This window comes from Palaemon carinicauda, chromosome 1, assembly GCF_036898095.1.
Source record: "Palaemon carinicauda isolate YSFRI2023 chromosome 1, ASM3689809v2, whole genome shotgun sequence".
NCBI classification, from domain to species: domain Eukaryota; kingdom Metazoa; phylum Arthropoda; class Malacostraca; order Decapoda; family Palaemonidae; genus Palaemon; species Palaemon carinicauda.
In genome coordinates, this window is record NC_090725.1 from 104,673,720 (window position 1) to 104,692,735 (window position 19,016).

At 51.4% G+C, this 19,016-nt stretch overlaps 1 protein-coding gene and 1 pseudogene across 1 annotated transcript in view; both read left to right on the top strand.

Annotated features, from left to right (window-relative positions):
* LOC137650482 (AN1-type zinc finger protein 1-like) overlaps positions 1-19,016 on the top strand; it is a 64,894-nt gene that overhangs the window by 20,033 nt on the left and 25,845 nt on the right. The window lies entirely within an intron of this gene.
* Positions 11,072-11,190, top strand: LOC137659266 (5S ribosomal RNA; annotated as a pseudogene).

The window sequence follows — 19,016 nt, forward strand, 5'->3', positions numbered from 1 at the left end:
AGGAAACCTCTGTTATTGTTCCTACCCGTTCTGACTCTGCGGTTCAGCATTCTGGTCCGATCGCTTCGCTACCCTCTGCTGATGAGGTGTCGGATGATGAGGAGGCACACCTTGATCCCTCATCAGACGTGGAAGAGTCTAAGCTTTCTCCATTGTCGATTGATTTTCGAAAGGTCTTGGCTCTACTCAGGGAGATTTACCCAGACCACTTCGTCTCTGCTATTCCCCGCTCTCCTCCATCTGAGTTTTCGCTGGGGTGTACAACAAGCTAAGTCCAACTATACTAAGCTTGTCCTAGCTAGATCCTCCAAGAGGGCTTTAAGGATCTTAGGGGAGTGGCTGCAGTCTAAACAACACCTTGGCAAGACTTCCTTCATGTTCCCTCCAACGAAGCTCGCTTCGAAAGGTTGCGTTTGGTATGCCACAGGGGAAGCACCAGGCTTGGGAGTACCTGCCTCTGCCCAGGCTGACTTCTCAAGTCTGGTGGACTCGCCTCGGAGGACTGCTATGAGACGCTCGAAGGTTTGTTGGACCTTCTCAGACCTGGATCATCTTCTGAAAGGGTTGTTCAGAGCTTTTGAAATGTTCAACTTTCTCGACTGGTGCCTGGGAGCCCTCAGCAAGAAAACCTCTCCTGCGGACAAAGATTCTGCCATGCTAATCATGTCCTGCATGGATAAGGCCATCAGAGATGGATCGGGTGAGCTAGCGTCGTTATTTGTATCAGGGGTGTTGAAGAAAAGGGAACAACTGTGTACCTTCCTTTCCGCCAGCATTACACCGTGCCAACGGTCACAACTCCTTTTTGCTCCACTCTCAAAGTTCCTCTTTCCCGAGGAGCTAGTTAAGGACTTGTCGGCTGCCCTGATACAAAAGGACACGCACGATCTTGTAGCCTCATCGGCTCGTAAGTCTAAGGTTGCCACCTCAGTCCCCAAGACTTATCGCTCCCCAGTGGCTGATACCCCGGCTACGAGGTTCATACCGCCCTTTCGTGGTAGAGCCCCCAGCCGAGGAAGCTCCCGTCCAGACTCTCACAGGAGCAAGTCTAGGAAAGGACCCAGGACATCTAAGGGAAAGAACTGACTCTCAGATTCTCCAGACAACAGTAGGAGCCAGACTCAAGATCTTCTGGCGAGCCTGGGAGAAGAGAGGTGCAGACGCACAGTCTGTCAGTTGGCTGAGGTACGGTTACAAGATTCCATTCTGCCTCAAACCACCTCTGACCACATCGCCCCATCAACCTCTCTCCCAACTACAAAGAAGAGGACAAGAGGCTAGCATTGCAACAGGAGGTGTCGCTACTTGTGCAGAAGAAGGCAGTGGTTATAGTCCGGGACCATCAATCCCCGGGCTTCTACAACCGTCTCTTTCTTGTGGCCAAGAAGACAGTGGTTATAGTCCGGGACCATCAATCCCCGGGCTTCTACAACCGTCTCTTTCTTGTGGCCAAGAAGACAGGAGGTTGGAGACCGGTGCTGGACGTCAGCTCTCTCAACGAGTATGTCACCAAGCAGACGTTCACGATGGAGACGACCAAGTCGGTCTTAGCAGCGGTCAGACAGGAGGACTGGATGGTCTCGTTGGACTTGAAAGATGCATACTTTCACGTTCCCATTCATCCAGACTCCCAACCTTTCCTGAGATTCGTTTTCGGAAAGGTTGTCTATCAGTTCCAAGCCCTGTGTTTTGGCCTAAGCACAGCTCCTATGGTCTTTACTCATCTGATGAGGAATGTAGCGAAATTCCTACACTTATCGAACATCAGAGCCTCCCTCTACCTAGACGACTGGCTGTTGAGAGCCTCCACGAGTCGTCGTTGTCTGGAGAACCTCAATTGGACTTTAGATTTAATCAGAGACCTAGGTCTATTAGTCAATTTAGAGAAATCTCAACTCATTCCCTCCCAATCCATTGTGTACCTGGGAATGGAGATTCAGAGTCGGGATTTTCGGGCTTTTCCATCGGCCCCCAGGATAAACCAAGCATCATGAGCATGCTGAAGAGGAGCAATTGCTCAGTGAGACAGTGGATGAGTCTCACAGGGACCCTCTCATCACTGGCCCTGTTTGTCGAGCTAGGGAGACTCCACCTCCGCCCTCTTCAATTCCACCTTGCGGCTCATTGGGACAAGGGCTCGACTCTAGAAGCAGTCTCTATCCCTATCAACCAAGAGATGAAGACCACTCTCCTGTGGTGGAAGCACAATCTCCTTCTCAAGGAGGGTCTATCATTGGCCATCCAGACCCCCCATCTTCATCTCTTCTCAGATGCATCGGACTCGGGCTGGGGTGCGACCTTGGACGGACGGGAATGCTCAGGAGTATGGAACAAGGAACAAGGATTACTCCACATCAACTGCAAGGAACTGTTAGCAGTTCATCTAGCCCTGTTGAACTTCAAGTCCCTCCTGCTAGGCAAAGTGGTGGAGGTGAATTCAGACAACACCACAGCCTTGGCTTACATCTCCAAGCAAGGAGGGACCCATTCGAGGAGCCTTTACGAGATCGCAAAGGACCTCCTCATTTGGTCAAGAGGTCTAAACCTCTCTCTGGTCACGAGGTTCATCCAGGGCGATATGAATGTTTCAGCGGATCGCCTCAGCAGAAGGAATCAGGTCATTCCCACGGAATGGACCCTCCACAAGAGTGTGTGCAACAGACTTTGGACCTTGTGGGGTCAACCTACCATAGATCTGTTTGCCACCTCCATAACCAAGAGACTTCCGCTTTATTGTTCCCCTGTTCCAGACCCTGCAGCGGTTCATGTGGATGCTTTTCTTCTGAACTGGTCCCATCTCGACCTGTACGCATTCCCTCCGTTCAAGATAATAAACAAAGTTCTGCAGAAATTCGTCTCGCACGAAGGGACACGGCTGACGCTGGTTGCTCCCCTTTGGCCTGCAAGAGAATGGTACACAGAGGTACTTCAATGGCTAGTCGACTTCCCCAGGACTCTACCTCTAAGAGTGGACCTTCTACGTCAACCACACGTAGACAGGTTGCATCCAAACCTCCACGCTCTTCGGCTGACTGCCTTCAGACTGTCGAAAGATTCGCTAGAGCTAGAGGCTTTTCGAAGGAGGCAGCCAGTGCGATTGCCAGAGCTAGAAGAATTTCCACTCGTAGAGTCTACCAGTCTAAGTGGGAGGTCTTCCGAAGCTGGTGTAGAGCCAATTCAATATCCTCTACCAATACCTCTGTGATCAAAATAGCTGACTTCCTTCTTCATCTTAGGAATGAGAGATCCCTTTCAACACCTACGATTAAAGGATATAGGAGCATGTTGGCCTCAGTTCTCCGCCACAGGGGTTTGGACCTGTCTTCCAACAAGGACCTTCAAGACATTCTCAAGTCTTTTGAGACGTCTAAAGAACGTCGTCTTTCCACTCCAGGCTGGAATCTAGACGTAGTCTTAAGGTTCCTTATGACATCTAGGTTCGAACCTCTTCAGTCAGCTTCCTTCAAGGATTTTACCCTCAAGACTGCTTTTCTCGTTTGCCTTGCAACAGCTAAGAGAGTCAGTGAGGTTCATGCCTTCAGCAAGAACATTGGTTTCACAACCGAATCTGCAACATGTTCTTTTCAGCTTGGATTCCTAGCAAAGAACGAGCTTCCTTCACGTCCTTGGCCTAGATCGTTCGAAATACCTAGCCTCTCCAACATGGTAGGTAACGAACTAGAGAGAGTTCTTTGCCCTGTCAGAGCTCTCAAATATTATCTGAAGAGGTCTAAACCTATTCGAGGACAGTCAGAAGCCTTATGGTGTGCCATCAAGAAACCCTCGAGACCCATGTCCAAGAATGGGCTTTCGTACTATATAAGGCTTCTGATCAGAGAAGCACACTCTCACTTAAAGGAGGAAGACCTTGCATTGCTGAAGGTAAGGACCCACGAAGTAAGAGCTGTAGCTACTTCGTTGGCCTTTAATAAAAACCGTTCTCTGCAGAGCATTATGGATGCAACCTATTGGAGGAGCAAGTCAGTGTTTGCATCATTTTATCTGAAAGATGTCCAGTCTCTTTACGAGAACTGCTACACCCTGGGACCATTCGTAGCAGCGAGTGCAGTAGTAGGTGAGGGCTCAGCCACTACATTCCCTTAATCCCATAACCTTTTTTTTAACCTTTCTCTTGAATACTTTTATTGTTGTTTTTATGGTTGTTACGGTAGGCTAAGAAGCCTTCCGCATCCTTGGATTTGGCGGGTGGTCTATTCATTCTTGAGAAGCGCCTGGGTTAAAGGTTTGGTAGAGGTCCTTTAGTAGGGGTTGCAACCCCGTGTACTTTGGCACCTTTGGGTTGATTCAGCCTCCAAGAGGAACGCTGCGCTCAGTAAGGAAGACGAACTTTAAATAAAAGGCAGAGTAACGGTTCTATTCGACTTCCTTACCAGGTACTTATTATTTCATTGTTATTTGAGATAACTGTTATATGAAATATGGGATACTTAGCTATCCTTTAATCATGTACACTGGTTTTCACCCACCTCCCTGGGTGTGAATCAGCTACATGATTATCGGGTAAGTTTAATATTGAAAAATGTTATTTTTATAATAAAATAAATTTTTGAATATACTTACCCGATAATCATGATTTAATCGACCCTCCCTTTCCTCCCCAGAGAGAACCAGTGGACCGAGGAATAATTGAGGAGGTGTCAACAACAAATGATTGAGTACCTGGCCACAGGTGGCGCTGGTAAGTACACCCCCTTCTAGTATTGTGATAGCTGGCGTATCCCTCCATAGAATTCTGTCGGGCAACGGAGTTGACAGCTACATGATTATCGGGTAAGTATATTCAAAAATTTATTTTATTAATAAAAATAACATTTTTCTTGTACTCGATATACAGTGGTACCTCTACTTACGAATTTAATTCGTTCCACAACCAACTTCGGATGTAGAAAATGTTCGAATGTAGAAACGAATTTTCCCATAAGAATAAATGGTAATTCATTTAATTCGTTCCTCAGCCTAAAAACCCATAATAAATCCTTAATAAATGGCTATACATAATTACACATAACAATAACATAACTGCATAATATGAAAGAAGCATGTAAAAAAGATAATTATAAAGAAATAAAAAAAAAAATGTGTTTTATTGCCACTTTACCTTAGAGACAGGCCAACGCAGGTGTAGGATTTGCTACGCCAGGAGGAGACGGACGATCAGCGAGAAGGTAGACATGGTGTTAACATGTTCTTTAAATAAATACTCTCTCTCTCTCTCTCTCTCTCTCTCTCTCTCTCTCTCTCTCGTTCTTCACTGTTAGTGTTAGAGACGTCTATTAATTTTTTCTGAGAGAGAGAGAGAGAGAGAGAGTAAACAAAAATGAGAGATTAAACAAAAATGTGTTGTGTACATATGATTTTTAACAGCGTTAACGAGTTGAAAGACAGTTAAATGTAACTAAAAAAACAATATCAGCAAATCTGAATTCCTTTATTAACTAAAACAAATATTGATACAAACACGCTCGTGTGCGTATGCACAAACACACACGCACGAGGAGACACGATCGGCGAGGAGGTAGAGATGGTGACTGCGATAACATACCGTAACTTACACTACGGAAATTTTAATCTAACTTAGCTCATTTATATATTTTTTTTTTTATATTTCATATTTTTTACATTTTTTTTTTCTTTTGATTTTTTATTTTCATCACTTTCAGTGACGAGTTACGGTATGTTATCGCAGTCACCATCTCTACCTCCTCCCGACCGTCTCTCTTACTGCGTAGCAATTTTTGCACGTGTGTGTGTGTTTGTGCATACGCACACGAGTGTGTTTGTATCAATATTTGTTTTAGTTAATAAAGGAATTCAGATTAGCTGTTATTACTTTCTTAGTTACATTTAATTGTTTTTCAACTCGTTGACGGTGTTAAAAATCATATGTACTCTAAACACATTTTTGTTTAATCTCTCTCTCTCTCTCTCTCTCTCTCTCTCTCTCTCTCGGAAAAAAATAGACGTTTGTTCCGTAACCGAAATACAAACCACGCTATTTACATTGGGTTTACCTTTTAGCGCAGCTGAAATGGCGAGCCATTAGCATCTAACGAGGGTGTATTACCCCCGCGCTAGTTAGCGGGGGGGTAGGGGAGTGGTAGCTAGCTACTCCTCCCCCCCTCACACACAGATGAATGCTCACTTTCACTTTTGGCTCGGACTGTGACAGACGTCTCTGTCTTGGTCCTCTCTTGGCAGCCATTGTTTGTTTTGTCTTTACTTAATCGCTTACTTTTCTTTTACTCAATATATATGTAAACATGTTTTCATGTTTGTATATATATTTGAGTATAGAAACCAGTAAGTTTCCTTTTCAGATTTGTGTGTGTAGTGTACGATATCTACGTGGTGTCCTCGGCAGTTAGGCCACCACGGCGTAATTTTATGGGTGGCAATCGAGTTTGACTTCGGTCTTTCTCTCTCTCTCTCTCTCTTGAGGTCGTTCACCCCTTTTACTACGTGTTACTACGCCCTTGTAGCTTCCTTTCCGTGTGGGGGGGGGGGGGTTGCTACGCCGTACGTTTGTCTCAATTAGTTTATGAATCTAATAGTAGTTGTTTTTTTTTTTCAGCTTGTAGAACGATTCCTTTTGGGGTTTTCGTTCTTTCTTTAGTGTTCATTCATTTTTAAATTACATAATTACATAGTTTCATAATTATAATTGTTATAATTCTGGTTTGGTTACAGCTCTCCTTCCGTGAGTGTAAGTGGTTGTGAGGGCACGTGGCCTGTTGTGTAATTCTTGTTTCCTTTCCCTCGGGATTCCTCTTCAGAGCCTTCCCGGGGGAATGAATGTGTACTAATGATTTTTGTTTTATTTTTTTACAGTTACCGATCTAGTCCGTTTCTGTAATATGGCAACGGTGTGAGGTGTCTTGTTGAGGCCTGGGGATTCGGCTGTTGCTGCCTCCCCCCTTGTATTTCGTCAGGGGCGTGTCTCCTTCTACTGGAAGTACTCCCGTGACGACGGACAGCTCTCCAGTTCATTTTAGAACTCTCAGGAGGTTTGCCTCCTTGGGCGGGTAACTTTCCTTCCGAGGGAAGTTTTTCCTGTCCAGGCTTGAGTTTTTCCCCTTTTGGGGGGTTCTTCTCTTGCCTTTTTTTCGTGCGACTATGCTCTTGGTGCTGAGCGGTCACACCTGCAGTTTCGTTCAAGGGGCTGGGCAACTGCAGGAGCCCCTCTTCGGAGGATTGCTCCTTTTAGGTCACTGGCTGACCAGTCTCTTCTATGAAGTGTTTCTCTTTCGTTCGCGAGAGAGTACACTCATAGAGACACTCCTCTTCGGAGGATTCTTCTGCTGCTGTTGCTGTTGGCCTCCCTCGCCGTAAAGCCCACCGTCCGCCTCGTCGTAATGGCCTCTCATCTCCCTATAAGGGTGCTAAGAGGCGCCTTTTTGAATCTCCGTTTGCAGCCTACAACTCCTTTTTCTTGATCTTCCGCCTTGGTGCAGATGGACAGCAGTCTGATCTCGTCTTCCGACGGGCAACGGTCTTCCCGACGGACAACGGTCTTCCAACGGACATCAGTCTCCCGGCGGACAGGCTACGGTCTTCCGATGGACATCTGTCTCCCGACGGACAACTTTCCCTTCGGGGCAAAGGGTTGCCTCCCACGGGGGTTCTTCCCTTGCGTGTCAGGGTTCCCCTGCGCGCCCCTCTGCTGTGTTCTCTCCTGCTCCTGCTCAGTATTAGCGACCAGGCGCTCTCCTTTCGCCAGCGCTCTCCTGTTCATCAGCGCTCTCATGATGATCATCCCTGCTGTTCCTGTTGGTTCCTGTTACGCGCCCATGTTCGCCCTCGCGATCTAGAACTTCGGTTCAGGTCTGGGTCAAGGACTCTTCTTCTATGCGCAGGCTTCCACGCGTTGCCTTCTGCTCGTCAGCGATCATCAGCTCGCCAGCGATCACCTGCTCGCCAGCGCGCACAGGCGATTTTAGTATCGCTTATTCAACAGCGTTCTACACGTCAGCGATCACCTGTCTCTCGGCGATCTCCGGATCGCCCGCGTGTGTTACAGCCAACGTTCTCCAACCCTTCTGAAGGAACATGGTTCGCAAGCTACTAGCTCGCCATCGCCCACCTGCGCATGCTGCTCGCCATCGCCCACCTGCGCATGCTGCTCGCCATCGCCCACCTGCGCATGCTGCTTGCCATCGCGCGATCGCCCACCTGCGCATGCTGCTCGCCATCGCGCGATCGCCCACCTGCGGATGCTGCTCGCCATCGCGCGATCGCCCACCTGCGGATGCTGCTCGCCCACCTGCGGATGCTGCTCGCCCACCTGCGGATGCTGCTCGCCATCGCGCGAATCGCCCACCTGCGCATGCTGCTCGCCATCGCGCGATCGCCCACCTGCGCATGCTGCTCGCCATCGCGCGATCGCCCACCTGCGCATGCTGCTCGCCATCGCGCGATCGCCCCCCCTGCGGATGCTGCTCGCCATCGCGCGATCGCCCCCCTGCGGATGCTGCTCGCCATCGCGCGATCGCCCACCTGCGCATGCTGCTCGCCATCGCGCGATGGTTCACCCGCGCATGCTGCTCGCCATCGCGCGATGGCTCACCCGCGCATGCTGCTCGCCATCGCTCGCCAACGCGTCGACATGCCACAACGCGCCATCGCCAACCTGCGCGTTAGCGCTCACCAGCTCACCACCGATCGCCTGTTGATCCATATCGCCAGCGGTCTTCCTCGCCCACGCGGCAGCGCGTTTCCTCGCCATCGCGCTAACGCTTGCGTTCGCCGCCTCGGACTCGCGCTCATTCACCTGCCCACCCTCGCGACCGCTCGCCTGCGCACCCGTTCGCTTGCGCGACCGCTCGCCTGCGCGCCTGCGTGACCGCTCGCCTGCGTGACCGCTCGCCTGCGTGACCGCTCGCCTGCGTGCCCGCGTGACCGCTTGCCTGCGCTCCCGCGCGATCATTCGCCTGCGCGCCCACACGCCCACGTGCCTGCACGTCTACGCTCATGCGAGTCCGCGCACATGCTCTCCAATGTTCGCCCACGCACGAACCAACGGTATTCCGTCGCGCGGACGGACGCTGTTCCGTCGCGCGAACTGACGCTGTTCCGTCGCGCGAACCGACGGTGTTCCGTCGCGCGAACCGACGGTGTTCCGTCGCGCGAACCGACGCTGTTCCGTCGCGCGAACCGACGGTGTTCCGTCGCGCGAACCGACGGTGTTCCGTCGCGCGAACCGACGGTGTTCCGTCGCGCGAACCGACGGTGTTCCGTCGCGCGAACCGACGCTGTTCCGTCGCGCGAACCGACGGTGTTCCGTCGCGCGAACCGACGGTGTTTCTTCGCGCGAACCGACGGTGTTTCTTCGCACGAACGTCGGCTTAATTCTTGCAGTATCCATTGCTCGTCTATGGGTTATCGCTCGCCGACCACCAGCTCTCGCCCTCCTTCTGCGCTCCTTAGCTCACCTTCGTTTGCGTTCCTGCGTGGCCGCGCATGGGCGCTTCCACGTTCGCCCACGCGCAAATCTTTGAATTACCATCGCGCGAGCTCCAGGGCGATTGCGACCACGATTTCCATTGGGGTTTTCGCAGCATGGCTAGCCTGGCGAGTTCTTCTGGAGCATATTTCCAGAACACGGCCTCACCCTGTAAACGCAGAGCATGGCACTTGCAAGAATAGGAAGAAACTTCAGGGAGGTCTGAGCAACACTCCTCTTTCCAGAACCTGGGTTAGCCCTTCCCCGTCATTCCCTGGAAGGATTTTTGGCGGGAGGCTTTCCGTTCGAGATTTCGCCATCGGCCAAGGGGTGACTGCTTACCCCTTCCTCTGGGGGCTTACCAGGTCCTTTCCCTCCTCGGTTACGGCCCGAGGTCTGGTTCAAGGAAGCTACAGGAAGATCATGGGTACTTTCCTCCTCTCGAGCTCAGGCACCTTGGCCTTTCGTCGTTAAGTATCTAACTTGCGGACAAGCTCGATGTTGTACCATCTGGACGCGCTGACTGAGGGCTTCCTTTGGGTGTCTCATCTGTTAAGGTCGACGACCTCAGACACCCTTCTATCCTTGAGAAGAGTTTTTTGTGCCCAAGGACAGAGACTTAGACAGCGGCTGTGCGGAGGAAATCGACTTCCGTTTTCACTCCTCCAAGGCGCTTTCATCCAGACTCTGCAGGGCTCCAGCGTCCTTTTCTTTCAACCACGTCGGCCTAAGTTATCGGCTACGACAACTGGGACAAGGTGTCCAATTGCAGTTTCCTCCTGTCAGGAACAGATGACACGGGAGGCTCCCCCGGGGGGGCACAGTCCTAAAAGGAGCGGCAGAGTTCACGAACTCTAGGATTGCAGGTTTCTCGCTGGGAGGATGCTTAAGGTTACTCATCCGGATGACAGCTTCCCGATGCCCATTCCCGCACAATCTCTGTGATCAGCCAAGGATATCGCGCCTGCCGTCTCTGTCAGCGAATTCAGTGTCTCTGAACCTCTATGCCATAGCGTCGGCAAGAGTTGCCCGGTTGGGCAGAATGATCCATTCCTTAGGCGAAGGTCCTCCATAGGATCATCGACGGCTTCACCCCCGGCCTCTTCAGTCGATCCTTTCTTGTAAGGAAGGATCTGAGAGGGGAGTTCCGTAGTCGACCTCTCAGCCCTGATCAAGTTTGTCGAACAAACTTCGGCCAGCGTAGAACAGCAGAATCGATCAGACTGGTAACGAGGCGACAGGACTCCTTAAACCCTGGATCGGAAGGACGGGTACTTTCAGTTTCCATTCCATCCATCTTCCAGGGAGCTCGTGGAATTCAGCCTAGACTGCAAGTATTCCTGCTTATGATGCAGTGTGGCTATCCCGCCGTGGCACAGCAGGTTTTTTTCCCCAGAGAACTCTCCCTGCTTTCCTCATGGCCGCTCAGGTGCAGGCTTCCGCCTCCTCTGCTTTTTGGAGGGCTGGTCAACTCCGGTAGGCTCGGGTTCGACCTTCTTCAGCGCCGGGACAAGCTTCCGGATGCTTACCATGAGTGTGGGTTCATGGTATTTTGCTTGGAGCCTTCTCTTCTTCTGCCTCAACATCTGGAGTATCTGGCCATGATATTGAGTCAACGGCCTTACCACGTTGGAAACCCCGCTTCTCGTCCGTCCAGCGAGGTTAAGCAACGTCGGTTCTGGTCGGTACTTGGATGGGTGACCACCTGGGGACGCCTGATTCTGTTGCCACATCCTCCGAGCCTTCCTTTCAGTTGACTGTGGCAAGACTGAGGAGAGTCGCAGTACCTGTTCTCAGTCAAGCAGAGCTTTCAGCCCTACCTTGGAACGTTTCCTAGTTCTCCTTTCCTCATTGACCCGTCTGTAGTCCGAACGGTCGCCTCAGGATAAGTTCCATGTGGGGCGGTCCAAGTTCCGGTGGTTTCAGGCAATGTTTAACCGGACTTCCTGGCCCCTATGGGACCAGCGGAACTATTAGACCTGCAATGGGTGTTGACCTATGGAACCTCTTGATGGTAGTGGATATTCTCGTCCTTTCCCCACATTCTTGATGCTGTTCTCGGACTCGTCAAAGGAAAGGGGGGGGGGGGGGGCATGTTCCGGTCCAGGCCTATGGTCAAGACCTGAAGGATACCTCTCCATCATTCAGGCAGGCTTAGGGGCCGTAGTCTGGCCCCTCTACAGATCCTACAGCTCCTGCCGAGTCGCTCCGTGCGCGTCGACTTCATGATTCTGGCGTGTTCTAACCAGCAGGGGACGCATTTTCACACCTTCACATCTTGCAGTAGAGATACCGGGATGATTGAGATTCTCTCAATACCACCATCAGCTCTCTCATTCCAGGCAGAGGAATGTTCTCTCCGACTATCCGAGCAGAGCCTCGTAGAGAGAGTGTACCTGGGGGTCTTTGACCTTGAGTAACCAGTAAGTCCTGGTCTGGGGGACCTGATCACGACAGCTTGGAACCTCAAGCTTCCGCTGTTCTTCCCCCCAGTCTCAGACCCCGAGACTCTGGCAAGATGCATTCCGGTGATGGTGGGACAACTTCGACGCCTGCGTCTTCCCTCCTTTTTGTCTGTGGACAATGGGTCTCAACAAAACCAGGTTGTCTTTCAACCTTTCAATGGGAGAGCTCCATTGGGACTATGCGCAGAACGGTTTCTGGACCCTCTGCTTCCCCTGACGGAACTCCCGGGAGAGCTTCTCCCACGGCACAGACTACTCAAACAACCACACTGCGACATCTCTCCCGAACCGGGGCGTCGCTTCGGCTTCATGCCTGGAGACACTACGCCTCCTCCTCAAGAAGAGACAACCCGCTACAGTCGCGGTACGGAGGTCGCGTCATCTGCGATAGTCATCCGCAGGGGTCTTCCAGGCAAAGTGAAGAGTCTTCGGTGGTTGGTGCCGTGGGAGATATACCTCTTCCCTTGAGGCCTCTTCTCCAGCAATAACGGTCTTATTGCCTTTCGGCGGGAGGAAACTCCTTTCCGCTCTCGGCAATGAAGCCTGTCGCTCAGCCTTTCCCTGACCTTCAGGCTTAAAGGAATAACTTTTTCCTGCCCGCTGGATCTTTCCTCGCTCATGCGAAGCTACGATCGTCCCTGCCCTAGTCGGAGGAAGACCTCCAACTTGGAGCATGGCTCGGACTTTTAGTCCTTTAAGAGATCTTCTCAAGACCCTTTACGACAGGCCTCGGATTGTATTCCGCCTTGGGTCTCCTGCTCACTCTAGCCACGGCCAGTGTGTAAGCAATCTTCTTGGTCTCGTACGACTCCGCCCTTTCTAAGGAAGAGGGGAAGGCAACATTCAGGTTCGCTCCTGAGTTGTTGGCTAGACTCAGAATCTGGGGGTCCCGGCCCTTCGGTCCAATTCCTTCAAGATTTCGAGTCTCCATTCTGTATCTGATGTCCCAAGACCTTCTCTTTCTTGCCAGTAAAGGAATCGAGAGGTTAGCTTTGGGAACAGCTGCAGTTTGTCCTCAGTTGTAGCCGATTTGGGAGCACAAGGAGGACACGGGGGAGAGTCACCAGTATACCTCTTCAGCCCGGACTCAAGGACATTCATCTCGACCTGTCTCCAGACCCTCCCCCGTCACATCGCCCTACAGCACGATGTTGGATACATCGCAACGTCCCTCGCCTTCGAGTAATACTACTCTGTGACGCAGGTGCTACAAGCTGGAGTCTGGAAGCGTCTAATGACCTTCGCAGCCTGCTTCCTGCAGGGCGTGACCCACAGGAGTCTCGATACGTTTTCTATCGCTCTGTGGTGGCTACACAACAGCTGGTCTAACCTCAGGCTCCTTTTTGGACAGGTAGCAGAAGGTTGAGGGCATTGTTATCAGGTTTTAGTCTGCATGAACGAAAGAAGTAGGTCTGGCCCTTATTTCTTTCTTCATCATCCCCTCTACGGGGAAGCAGCATCCTGGTCTCTGCATAGCTGACCTCGAACCTCTGCAGGTAAACCATGCTTCCTTGTGTTCCGAGTATTGAGTCAATACTGTCGCGTCCCCCATACCCTGACGAGGTGGTATTGGGAACGTCCTAACCCAGAGTTCCTTCTGGAACTCCAGGTCAACTGCCTAGGACGGGTCACACTTCTTCCTTCACACACAAGCTTATGTAGGCCACACGGTTCCTTGCGGAGCAAGGAACTTGTGAGGTGCAGGGACTCCTTTTCTCGAGTGCGACTCACTCGGATTCTGAGTCCCCGGGTAAAGTCAAAGCACCCTACCTAATGGGTAAGTCACCCAATGTAAATAGCGTGGTTTGTATTTCGGTTACAGAACAAATGACAAATTCGAAGATAATTTGTATTTTTCCTAACCATACAAACCTTAGCTATTTACACATATTTGCCCGCCAGCCCTGTCCCCCAAGACAAGTCCTACCTCTAAGTGAAAGTGAGCATTCATCTGTGTGTGAGGGGGGGAGGGGTAGCTAGCTACCACTCCCCTACCCCCCCGCTAACTAGTGCGGGGGGGTAATACACCCTCGTTAGATTCTAATGGCTCGCCATTTCAGCTGCGCTAAAAGGTAAACCCAATGTAAATAGCTAAGGTTTGTATGGTTAGGAAAAATACAAATTATCTTCGAATTTGTCATATCTAACACTATAACAGCGAAGAAGAACGAGAGAGAGAGAGAGAGAGAGAGAGAGAGAGAGAGAGAGAGATTTTATTTAAAGAACATGTTAATGCTATGTTTAGAGAGAAACAGAAAAAGAGAGAAGTCTTATTTAAAAGAGCTTGTTAATGCTATCATGGTTTTCTTTGCTTCACTTTTTTTTTCTTTCTGTTCATCACGCTGGCCCTTCTCACAAATGATCGTTGCCAACAATCTCTTTGTCCTTTATCCCTATCAACAAAAGGCGTTCTATCTCTTCCAGGGTGTTGCTAAGATGTCTTGTAATAATGGTGATCCCCTTCGATGGTTATTTGCTTTAATGGCTGCCTTCAGCTTGACGAACCTCGAGATCATAGGCCTATTCCGGCTATATTGTTTAGCCATACAGTATCACTCACATGCACACTGCTCTCATGTTTTTCTATAATTTCTTGCTTCAATTCTAATGAAAGAATTGCCTTCTTCCTGTACTGAAACTTAGCTTCTTAGGCACCATGATTATAGGTAAAATCAAAAAGGAAATGAGAAAAGTAAGAAAATAAGCACTGTTAATAACAGACCAAACAGAGGACAACCACACGATACACACAAGAATAGAGAACTGAGCACTCGACGCTCAATGGCGTAATGTTTACTTCGTGTGTCGAAATAAAATTCGGGTGTAGAGTCAAAAATTTGCTCGAATTTTACTTCGGATGTTGGAAAATTCGGATGTAGATACGTTCGTGTGTAGAGGTTCCACTGTATATGTAAACATTTTTTCGTGTTTATGTATATATTTGAGTATAAAAATCAGTAAGTTTCCTTTTCAGAGTTCGTGCTTGTGTGTGTAGTGTACGATATCTCCGTGGAGCCCTCGGCAGTTAGGCCACCACGGTGTAATTTCATGGGTTGCGATCGAGTTTGACTACGGTCTCTCTCTCTCTCTCTCTCTCTCTCTCTCTCTCTCTCTCTCTCTCTCTGAGGTCGTTCACCCTTTACTACGTTTCACCTTTACTACGTCTGAGTAGCTTCCTTCCCGTGTGGGTGGGGTTGCTACGCCTACATTTTGTTTCAATTAGTTTATGAATCTAATTGTATTTGTTGACTTTTCTGTTTTTGTAGAACGATTCCTTTCGGGGATTTCGTTCTTCATTTAGTGAACATTCATATTTAATTACATAATTATAATTGTTATAATTCTGTGTTTGTTACAACTCTCCTTCCGTGAGTGTAAGTGGTTGTGAGGGCACGTGCCTGTTGTGTAATTCTTGTGTTCTCTTCCCTCGGTATTCCTCTTCGGAGTCTTCCTGGGGGGATGAATGTTAACTATTGATTTTTGTTTTTTATTTTTCACAGTTAACGATCTAGTTTCGTTTCTGTAATGTGGCAATGAAGCGAGCTGTCTTGTTGGGGCCTGGGGAATCTGCTGTTGCTGCCTCCTCTATAGATCTTCGTCAGGGGCGTGTCTCCTTCTGGAAGTGCTCCCGTGACGACTGGCAGCTCTCCAGTTCATTTTAGAACTCTCAGGAGGCTCGCCTCCTTGGGTGGGTAACTTCCCTTCCGAGGGAAGTTTTCCCGTCCAGGCTTGAGTTTTTTCCTTCGGGGGAACTCCTCTTGCCTTTTTTCGTGCGACTTTGCTCTTGGTGCGGTGCTGAGCGGTCGCACCTGCAGTTACGCTCAAGGGTCTGAGCAACTGCAGGAGCCCCTCTTCGTAGGATTGCTCTTTGACCCGTCTCTTCTACGAAGTGTTCCTCTTTCGTTCGCGAGGGAGGACACTCATAGAGACTCCTCTTCGGAGGACTCTTCTGCTGTTGTTGCTGATGTTGCTGAAGGCTCATTCCCCCTCGGGGGGCTTCCGAGCCCTACGGTCTCTCCTGCGAGTGCTTCTCCCCCGGGGGGGAGTTCACCACAGAGTCTCCTCTTCGGAGGACTCCGTCTGCTGTTGTTGCTGTTGTTGCTGTTGTTGCTGTAGGCTCAATCCCCTTCGGGGGGCAGCTGAGCCCTACGGTCTCTCCCGCGAGTGCTTCTCCCCCGAGGGGGAGTGCACCACAGAGACACCTCTTCGGAGGCCTCCGTCTGCTGTTGTTGCTGAAGCCTCTGTCTCCTTCGGGGGGCAGTTGAGCCCACGGTCTCTCCTGCGAGTGCTTCTCCCCTGGGGGGGGAGTTCACCACAGAGACTCCTCCTGCTGTTGTTGCTGAAGGCTCAGTTTCCCTTTGGGGATAGCTGTTGCCTACGGTCTCTCCTGCAAGTGACTTCCCCTCGGGGGAGGTCACGTTCAGAGACTCCTCTTCGGAGGTCGGAGGGTGTTGCACCTGTCCGAGGTCGTCTTCATCTTTGTTCGACGTTCTACGCAGAGGACCCTCCTCGACGAGTACCGACCGTTGCTGCTGCTTTTCCTGCCAGATCTTCTAGTCTTCTCCGTTCCTGGACGCAGATGCGCAGTGGGCGCCAACACACCCCGTTTACAACGGGCACCGGTACCTTCGGGTCTAAGGGGCTTATTCCACAGTGTGGGTAAGTCCCTTAAGTGCCAGGTTTTTTGCTGCGCAGTAGCGCTAGCGCTTGCCTGCTGTGGACCACGATCTCCGGTAGCTGAGTCTCGCCGTAGATCTTCTTCCTGCTCGCCAGCGCTCATATGTCCTTCTGGGCGCCAGCTCTCTTCAGTGCTCACCTGTTCTGTGCGCCAGCTCTCTTTAGTTCATCAGCGCACATCTGCGCGCCCTTTCCTGCTACGCGCCAGTGGGCGCCAACGCTTCTCCTGAACGCCCAGGATCGCCTGCTTGGCAGCTCGCATCAGCGCTCTCCTTCCTGATGCACTTGTGCGCCTTCTGATTAGCGCGATGCGCGCTAACGTTCGCCCTCTCGCCCACGATCTTTCAGACCTGGACACAGGCAAGAAGTCTTCCTGTCGCCTTCCTGTCGCCTTCTCGCTGTCAACCTTCTCTAGTCTCTTACGCGTCAGCGATCTCCTACGCGCCCGCGCGATTCTTCGCCTGCGCGCTAGCGTTTTTAACGCGCCATCGCGCCATCACTTGCCAACGCGTCATCGCTTGCCAACGCGCCAACGCTTGCCAACGCGCCTTCACTCGCGTTCGGGCCATTGCTCGCCAAGATGTGCCATCGCTTGTCAACGCGCCATCGCCCGCCTACGCGCCATCGGTCCCCCGGCCGCCTGCGTTCGCCCGCGCGACCACACGCCCACGTGCCTGCGCGCATGCGCGCCCATGTTCGCCCACGCGCGAACCAACGGTGTTTCATCGCGCGAGCGCCAGCGCGATTCCTGCCAGTAAGCCATCGCTCGCCTGCGCACTATCGGATTCCGACCGCCAGCTCTCGCCCTTCTAACCACGCTCGCCCTCCTTCTGCGCTCCCTCGCGCACTTTTGTCTGCGCGCTTGCGTGCCCGCGCACGGGCGCTTCCACGTTCGCCCACGCGCGAACCATTGATTTACCATCGCGCGAGCTCCAGGGCGATTGCGACCGCGATTCCCGTCGGGGTTTCGCAACACGGGTAACCTGGCGAGTCTTCTGGAGCGCTTATTTCCAGAACACGGTCTTCACCACGTAAACGCAGAACATGGCACGTGCAAGAGCAGGAAGAATCTTCAGGGAGGTCTGAGCAACATTCTTCTTTCCAGAACCTGGTTTAGCCCTTCCTCCTCACCATTCCCTGGAAGGGTCTTGCCAGGGAGTTTTTCTTTCGAGATTTCTCCGTCGGGCAGGGGTTGACTGGTTTAGCCCTTCCTCTTCACCATTTCATGGAAGGGGCTTACCAGGCCTTTCTCTCCCCGGTTGCAACCCGAGGTTTTTGGACAAGGAAGCTCCAGGAAGATCATGGGTATTTTCCTTCTCTCGGGCTCAAGCACCTTTGCGTTCCGTCGCCAAGTTTCAAACTTGCGGGCGAACTCGATGTTGACGTAACACAGTGACCGAGGGCTTCCTCTTGGGAGTCCCACTCGTGGATGTCAACAAGCTCAGACACTCTTCCATCCTTGGGAAGAGCTTGTTTGAGCCCAAGGACAGAGAAATGGACAGCTGTTGTGCGGAGGAAGTCGAATTCCGTTTTCACTCCTCCAAGGCGCTTACTTCCAGACCCTGCGAGCCTCCGAAGCCTCTTCATTCGGCCTCGTCAGCCTAGGTTATCGGAACCGGCTACGGCAGCTAAGACAAGGTGTACAATAGCAGTCCCCTCCTGTCAAGGACAGGTAGGACGGGAAGTTCTTCCGGGGAGGCATAATCCTAGAGGGAGCGGCAGAGTTCACAAACTCTAGGATTGGCAACCCCCCTTGCAGGTCTCGCGCTGGGGGAATGCCTAAGGTTACTCGTCCGGATAACAGCTTCCCGATGCCGATTCCTGCACGATCTCCGCGTTCAGCCAAGGATATCGCGCCTCGCTCTTAACATCTCTCCTCCACTGTCAGCGAATCCAGTATCGCTGAGCCTTTATGCCATGGGTCGGCAAGAGGTTTGCCCGTTGGGCAGAAGGAGCCATGCTTTAGGAGAAGGTCCTCCATAGGGTCGTCAACGGCTTCCCCCCCCTGGCTTCTTCAGTCGATCCTTTCTTGTAGGAAAGCATCTGAGACGGGAGTTCCGTCGTCGACGTCTCAGCTCTGATCAAGTTTGTCGAACAAACTTCGTCCAGCGTGGAACAGCAGAGTCGATCAGACTGGTAATGAGACCGCAAGACTCTTTATGCCCTGGATCGGAAGGATGGGTACTTCCAAGTCCCATTCCATCCATCTTCCAGGAACCACTTGGAATTCAGCCTAGACTACAGATGTTCCTGCTTAAGATGCTGTGTGGTGATCCCGCCGTGGCATCGCAGGTTTTCACCAGAGAACTCTCCCTGCTTTCCTCATGGCCGCTGAGGAGCAGGCTTCCGCCTCCTTCGCTTTTTGGAGGTCTGGCCAACTCCGGTAGTCTCGGGTTCGACCTTCTTCAACACCG